Raw genomic sequence first — 8,216 nt, 5'->3', positions numbered from 1 at the left:
TAAAACCCCAACCTTCAGACATTCATAAATGAAACAGGTAGTGTTTTTATTAGATCGCTAATCTGTACCTTTTTTCTGTGCAGAAGGGAAATGGGGCAGTTAGAGCATACAATATTATATATAAGGGAAGCCCCAATATTGAACAATCTTATGAGTCCTCTGACTAGCAACTATAACAATCTTGAAACTGAAGATAGCCTTTTATTTTCTTAATCCTTTTTTTATCCCTTAAAGATACATAGGCTCGGCCTTTGAGCAGTTTTTTACACATTAATTTCATGTGTTGGGGGAGCCCCATTTTTTTTCCCCAGCTGCGAGAATTCCCTTTCATTCCTATGGAATACATTTCAAATAATTTTGCTAATTCCCCCGGCCATATTCCACGAAATTGGCAATCTGAAAAATGCAAAGTTTTCATCAGAGAGGCCTTTGCCAGGCACAGAGGCAGCTTTAAGACTCAATCAAGCATTGAGACAGTGTTCCCACTCTGGAGAAATGACTGATTGGATGGATTAAATGTGCTTCCGAAGTGATTTCCAAACGGGTATAAAAAAAAAAATGGAGACTAATTAAATATAGTCATTGAAGAGCAGTACTTAACTAGTCAAGCTCCTGTATTATACATTCTTCTGAAAGAAGCCACATGCTCTAGAATTTTCTACAAAAAGGAGAAAATGAAAAGGTATAAATGTCCAGTGATAAAGCAAAGGTTTAGCAAACTATAGGACAGCAAGAGAAATGCCATGTAATCATTTAAAGTAATCGTTAGGAAGACTTTAGGAATTATGGACATCTTCTAATACATTAAAGGAAAAAGAAGATCATTAGGTGGGATGCTCATTACAATTATAGTCCTGTAACATGTATGCTTGTGAGCAATTGGAATCTAATAAAATATACAGCAATTTTAATGACTCTGTTTAAATGAGGGTTATATGAGTGAGTCCCGTTTTTTTCTTATTGCCCTCAATACTGCGATTACAACCTTTTTTTAATTTAAAGAATTTTTTCATCCGTGCTGCTCTAACTGGAGATGGAAATATGAATCGCGAGTTTACGTGAGGCATTCTGATCACCATGAATTCAATTCAAGCTGCAGTGTTGCCTAGCAACAGGATAACTTTTCTGCAGTGAAATTCGCTGGTAGCAGCAACCTATGAAGTATCTCCTGAGGAATTCCCTACCTTAAATGCACTCCATACTCTTAACACTCTGTTCTCATATTCCACAGCTGTCGGGCAATTTCGTAATCTAATCATGGGGGAATATTAAAGATCAGGAGCTGCATTTTAAAATCCACATCCCTGAGTGTTTACCTCTCTGCCCGAAAGCAGGAGAATATTTTCTAGATTTCTTCCCATCTCTAATATCCCCCCCAGATAAGAAGGCAGGCAAATGGCAAGAGCTTTGATTAGTAAACTTTATAGATGGTACCTGGACTCAAATCAGATGATGCAATGTTTTCTTTATTATTAAGAATTTCTATTGTTAGAATAATGATATAATTTACAAAGTATAAAATTCATTCTTTTAAAGCGTGCAGTTCGGTGATTTGTGTTATATTTACAGAGTTGTACAACCATCACTACAATCAATTTTAGAATAATTTTTCATCACCTCATAAAGCAAACTCATACCCACTAGTAGTCACTCCCATTTCTCCCTAGCTGTCCCCTCTTCACCCTCCACCAGGCAACCACCAATCTACTCTCTACATGTATGGATTTGCCTAATCTGGGCATTCGGATAAATAGAACCATATAATATGTGGTCTTTTTTGTGACTGGCTTCTTCCACTTAGCATAATGTGTTCAAGGGTCATCCATATTGTGCCATGTGTCAGTTCCTTTTCATTGTTAAATAATATTCCATTTACATATACATAATTCATCTATCCAATGACCAATTGATGGACATTTGGACTGTTTCTACTTTTTGTCTATTGTGAATAATGCTGCTATGAACACTTGTGTACAAGACTTGTGTGGACAAGTTTCATTCCCTGTGGACATATGCCTAGAAGTGAAATGACTGGCTCATATGGTAACTCTATGTTTAACGTTTAGAGGAACTGCCAGACTGTTTTCCAAAGAGGCTGCACCATCTTACATCCCCACTAGAAGTGCAGGAGGGCTCCAACTTCCTGACATCCTCACTAACACTTGCTATTGTCTATCTTTTCGATAATAGCCATCCTAGTGGGTGTGAAGTGGTGTCTCATGCTTTCAATTTGCATTTGCCTGATAGCTAATGATGTTGAGCATCTTGTCATGTGCTTATCAGCCATTTGTATCTCTTCTTTGGAGAAACAGCTGTTTGAGATCTTTGCCCATCCCTAAATTGGGTTATTTGTCTTTTTATTGTTGAGTTTCTTATTCTTTTTTTCCTTGTGATATTTGGATTCACTGTGGAAATGTGTTGACATCAAGGCCTTCACAGGTCTCAAAACACTCAGCCCAAGACAGTTACCACTGGTTAGGGAAAAGAAGAGAGGCCAGTCACTGTACATCAGTGTCAGTGGATGGAGACACAGCAGGCCCCAGGGAATGCTCCCACTGAACGTGCTCAGATCTGTCTGCTATCCTCACATCACCCCCGAAATCAGAATCTTGCTGCTCGGCTAGCTTCCACTGAGCATAGTGCCTACTCCTGCTCTCATATAGCCCTGGGGGTGTAGGGTGGGGAGAGACTGTCTACTGTCCAAAGGGAAAAAATGCCACTGCCACCTCCCACCATCCCTCCACTCCCATCTCCCTCAACCACAGTCAGGTTCTGTGCCTGTGTGCCTGTTACACTGCTCACTATTTACTCACTATCTACCACAGAGCAGTCTGGCAAACAGCTGACAAACAAATCAATGTCAAAACCTCCTTCCTTAATTTAAGTAACAGTGGATTGGGTCAGGAGGCCAATAATGTCTGTTCTCACTTGCAAATTTCCTATATGCCCCAATGTTGTTTAACATACATTTAGCACTTGCTGCACTAAGCTTTTTAGAAATATCAACTAATTTAACTAATTAACAATTCTATGAAGTGGGCAATGTTATCTCCATTTGAAAGATGAGGAAACTGAGGCATAAAGAGGCAAAATAACCTTCCCAAGGCCAGCAGCTGGTGAACAGTGAAGGTCAGATTCAGACCCCCTCCAGGCCCGAGTCTCTGTTCTCAGCTGCCATGTAATCCTCCCTGGCCAAGTTTATTTCAAAATGTGTCTATTACAGAATTGGGGGAAAAATAAGGACATTGTTGGAACTGTTTCATGTAAAAGCATCTCTTCACAATAGATGAGTTCAAAAAAGTCATCCAAGCCACATTTTTGATAAATCAAATCATATTAAATTACAATTTGGTTTTAAAATTTAAAGGAACCTTGCCATGAATCCATGCCCCAGATAAAAAATTCTATGGTCATGTAATGTTGATTTTTTTTCCATATGTTAGCACTTGCTTTCTTTCAGACAGGTCACTTACTTATTGTTGATAAAATGGTAGTCCCTAATCCAGTTTTGCACATAGCCAGAATTCTCTAAATGCTGAATGAGTCTGAGTGAATCAATGAGTTAACTAATGAACAGTACACTGGGTGAAGGGTGCTTGCCTGGAGCAGGCCTCCCTCAAAGATAGAATCTATCCAGGCCTGGCTGACTCTTGGGGACAAGTCCAATATCTTTGCTCCACCCCATTCCCAAATGAATTTTTTCCATCATCATCATAGAGAGAACCGAGAAGAAAGACAATATCTTTCTGTGGCCCTCTAAAGAATAAGAAACCTTTAAAGAGATACCCAAGAAGAACTTCCTTCAAGAATCATTGGCCAAGATTAGGGTAACATGTCCCTTTCTGAGCCAATCCCTTTAAAAAGTAATTGGATTATCCTAAGATCACTCAAGTCTTCCCCTGCAGCTGGGCAGTGGGGCTCACACCCCCTTCAGAGCACAGCTGCACAGGGAATAATAAGTATAAGAACGTGTGTGGTTTATAGATCATTTACTATGTGCTAGAATTTAAGTCATTATGTGGATTAATTCAAGAATCCTACACCTTTGATCCTCCACATGTTTCCATTCTGTCAAATGTATCCTGACTTTTTTCTCTATTTAACTAGTCCATTTCTGAGGCCACAGCAAGCAGAGAAGTGGGATAAACTGAGGGCACATAGTCAGAATAGAATTTTCCCAAGGCTGCCTAGGATAACACAGTTGAGGTCCTATGAGAATTGTGGCCAAAAGGAACAAAGACCAGAATAAGTCTGAGGCTTCACTCCAGTTAAAGACTACCAGGAACACACCTGTCATTGAACAAGCTGGTTTCATTACTTGTTGCAGCAAGACAGAATGCACACTCTGGGGAACTGTGGAGCATCTCAGCAAGAAAATGTTAGCAACATTGGATCTTAGGATTTGGGCTGCTAGGTGCTTTGAGAGTGTTTATGGAAGCAGGTTTTTGCTTTCAGGAAGCAGGGATAATTCTATGATTGACTATCTTAATAAATCTTATTTAGAACAAGACTAAATCTGTTACTGGTAAAGAAGCTGTAGTCATTTGTATTATATTAGCTGGGAAAGAGGCATATTTGATCATTTCTGTGGTTTGGCCAAAGTTTGTGTTTTGTCTGTATTCAAATGAGGTTATAAAGTGGCCTTATTTTCATTTGGATCCATCACAGCCCTAGAGTATCCTCACCTGATGTTGGTATTCTGGGAAATAGTTTAACAAGAGAACAACAAAGGCCAAGCTTTGAGTGACTGGCCAGCTTATAGCAAACCAAATACCAGCTGATGGTACCATACCACCTCCCAAAAGGCAGAGGCTGCTTTTGTTTTTCTTTCTTCAGGAAATATATGCAAAGTAAAGTTTCAAATTTGAAGATGACAGAATAATAAATATTGATGTCTTATATAATCTCACTTCTCTTTTCTTCTTTCATAGTAGAACTTCAATTTTGTTTGGGGATCTAGCCTGTCCCTGAGCAGATGTGCTCTGAAGGGGGTGTGAGCCCCACTGTCCAGCTGCAGGGGAAGACCTGAGTGATCTTAGGATAATCCAATTACCTTTTATAGGGATTGGCTCAGAAAGGGACATGTTACCCTAATCTTGGCCAATGATTCTTGAGGGAAGTTCTTCTTGGGTATCTCTTTAAAGGTTTCTTATTCTTTAGAGGGCCACAGAAAGATACTGTCTTTCTTCTCAGTTCTCTCACTGTGATGCTACCAGCCTGAGAATAATGCCAACACTGTGGACTCAGGACAAGGAGACACTAAGAACTTGGATTAATAGTGACAAAGTTGCTAAATCAACCAGCCCTAGAGTCTCCTCAACTTGAAATTTCTAGTTATGTAAGATGATACATTTCTTATCAAAATATATTTTCTTTTATTAGAGATAAACTTTAACCAGTTGAGTGAGAATTTTATGTTACTTACATTCAATATATTCTGAAAAGTTAGTAAGAATTAAAAGAGGAGACTAATCAGAGAAACCAAAGGAAAGAGGACAGGATACAGTGAAGTACAAAACCAAGGTAAGTGGTACAGAATTCCCACATTCTTGTGTGACAGTGTAAAGGGATTTTAAGCTACTGAACTTAGACGTCATGGGCAACAACCTCAGATTTGGCTTTATTACTTCTCTAGATTAATCAATGCACTTCATCTTCTCTTGCATCTACTTTATGCAACTTATATAGACCAATTCCTCCAATCATTTATCTGTCCCTGATCCTAGGCTGCCAAACACAGAGGAAGGGGAAAAATGTGTTACTGTACCAATAGGCTATTCTATAAATCCAGACTTCACCATATTTACAGATACTTCATTGTCTAAACACCTGTCTTCCAATGTTTGTTATTCTTCCACACATTGGAAGAATAAGAGTCTTCTTTGGCCACACAGTAAATCACAAATTCTAATGAAAGCTGATGAGCAAAAACAGTTCCTTGCATAATTTTCACAACATCCAACACCACAGGTAAGCAAAACAGTCCTCAAATAATCTGCATGTGGCCCACAGGCCATAGATTGGACACCCTTGACCTAAAACATTGAATATAATTATTACTTTTAATTGAAAAATTATTATTTGCTTCTTGTAAAATATAAAAATCAACAAAAATGGAAGAGCAAAATAAAACATGAAGAATATGAGCTATCTTTTCTAAATATGTATTCACACACAGAGATTTTGTTTTGGTTTGGTTTTTATTAAAGAAGCAAAGGTACTCTTGGCTGGAAGAAAATCATTAATAACAATCAATATTTATTGTTTCAGACATATGGGAAATTATTGATATGCCTATATAAGCACTCAGATTTGCTGGTGACCTCCAAAGATATGTTAGCACTTTATAGTATCACCAATAATGCGATGCCAATTTCCCCAAGTCACGCTTGGTGCTACCAACTTCCTTCATACTGCTTCTTGACCAGTTTTTTTTTTCATCCTAAAGACATGCTGACTCATTCACTGAAATTGCAATTCCAAAAGTTCAACAGTTTCTCCAAGTCTCCAATCATCTCTGTCAGCAAACTTTTTCCTCTCTAAGGAAATGGGGTTCACCCAAGAAAATCTTCTTTAATATCAATTTATTTTTATCTTTGTTCAACTTCTGCTCATGACAGTAAATCATAGATGGAGCCACATCTTCTACCTTGCCATGGCTGACACTTTCCACACTGGCAGACCTATTTTTCTGCTCTTCTCTCTTGAATAATTACAGTTGCCTCTTACCCAGGATCTCCCACCTAAAACCACCTTCCACATGATCATGATATTGATCAAATTATATCACCATCCTCTTCAAAATCCTCTCCTGGTTTCTTCATGCCTATAGAATAGTGGTTCTCAACCTTCCTAATGCTGCAGCCCTTTGACACAGTTCCTGTGGGTCTCAATCCACAGATTGAGAACAGGCCTATATCAAGTTCTGAAATAGCATCAACTATAGAAAATCTTCCTAAAAAGAAAAGGCCGGGACCAGATGGCTTCACGTCAGAATTCTACCAAACCTTTAAAGAGGAACTAGTACCTATATTACTTAACCTTTTCCAAAATATAGAAAAAGAAGGCATACTACCCAACACATTCTAGGAAACAAACATCACCTTGATCCCCTAACCAGGAAAAGACCCAACAAGAAAAGAAAATTATAGACCAATATCACTAATGAATATTGATGCGAAAATATTCAACAAAATCCTAACAAACAGAATCCAGCAACACATCAAAAAAAAAAATACACACCACAACCAAGTAGTTTTATCCCAGGGTCCCAAGCCTGGTTCAACATACATAAATCCATAAATATAATTCATCACATAAACAAATTAAAAAACAAAGACCACACGATTCTCCCAACTGATGCAGAAAAAGCTTTTGATAATATCCAGCATCCCTTCATGATCAGAACACTTAAGAAAATTGGTATAGAAGGGACATTTCTTAAACTGATAGAGGCCATCTACAGCAAACCTACAGCCAATATCGTACTGAATTGGAGTTAAATTGAAATCATTTCCACTCAGATCAGGAACCAGGCAAGGTTGCCCGTTGTCACCATTGCTCTTTAACACTGTAATGGAAGTTTTAGCCATCTCAATTGGGGAAGGAAAGGCGATCAAGGGTATCCATAGAGGATCAGAAGAGATCAAACTTTCACTCTTCGCAGATGATATGATTGTATATCTGGAAAACACCAGGGATTCTACTGCAAAACTCTTAGAAGTGATCAAGGAATACAGCAGTGTCTCAGGCTACAAAATCAACACTCATAAATCAGTAGCCTTCACATATACCAACAATAGTCAAGCTGAAAAAACAGTCAAGGACTCTACTCCATTCACACAGTAGTGCCAAAAAAGATGAAATCTTTGGGAGTTTACCTAACAAAGGATGTGAAAGGTCTCTATAAAGAGAACTATGAAACTCTAAGAAAAGAAATAGCTGACAATGTTAACAAATGGAAAATCATACCATGCTCATGGCTGGAAAGAATCAACATTGTTAAAATGTCCATACTACCCAAAGCAATACATAATTTTAATGTCATCCCTATTAAAGTCCCACTGTCATACTTTAAAGATCTTGAAAAAACAATACTTCATTTTATATGGAATCAGAAAAAAACTCAAATAGCCAAGATGTTACTCAGAAATAAAAACAAAGCAGGAGGAATCACGCTACCAGACCTCAGACTATACTACAAATCGAGAGTGATC

This window comes from Otolemur garnettii, unplaced genomic scaffold (assembly GCF_000181295.1).
Source record: "Otolemur garnettii isolate 467f Iridium unplaced genomic scaffold, OtoGar3 scaffold00051, whole genome shotgun sequence".
In the NCBI taxonomy this organism is placed as follows: Eukaryota; Metazoa; Chordata; class Mammalia; order Primates; family Galagidae; genus Otolemur; species Otolemur garnettii.
Note: the sequence above shows the minus strand (reverse complement) of the source record.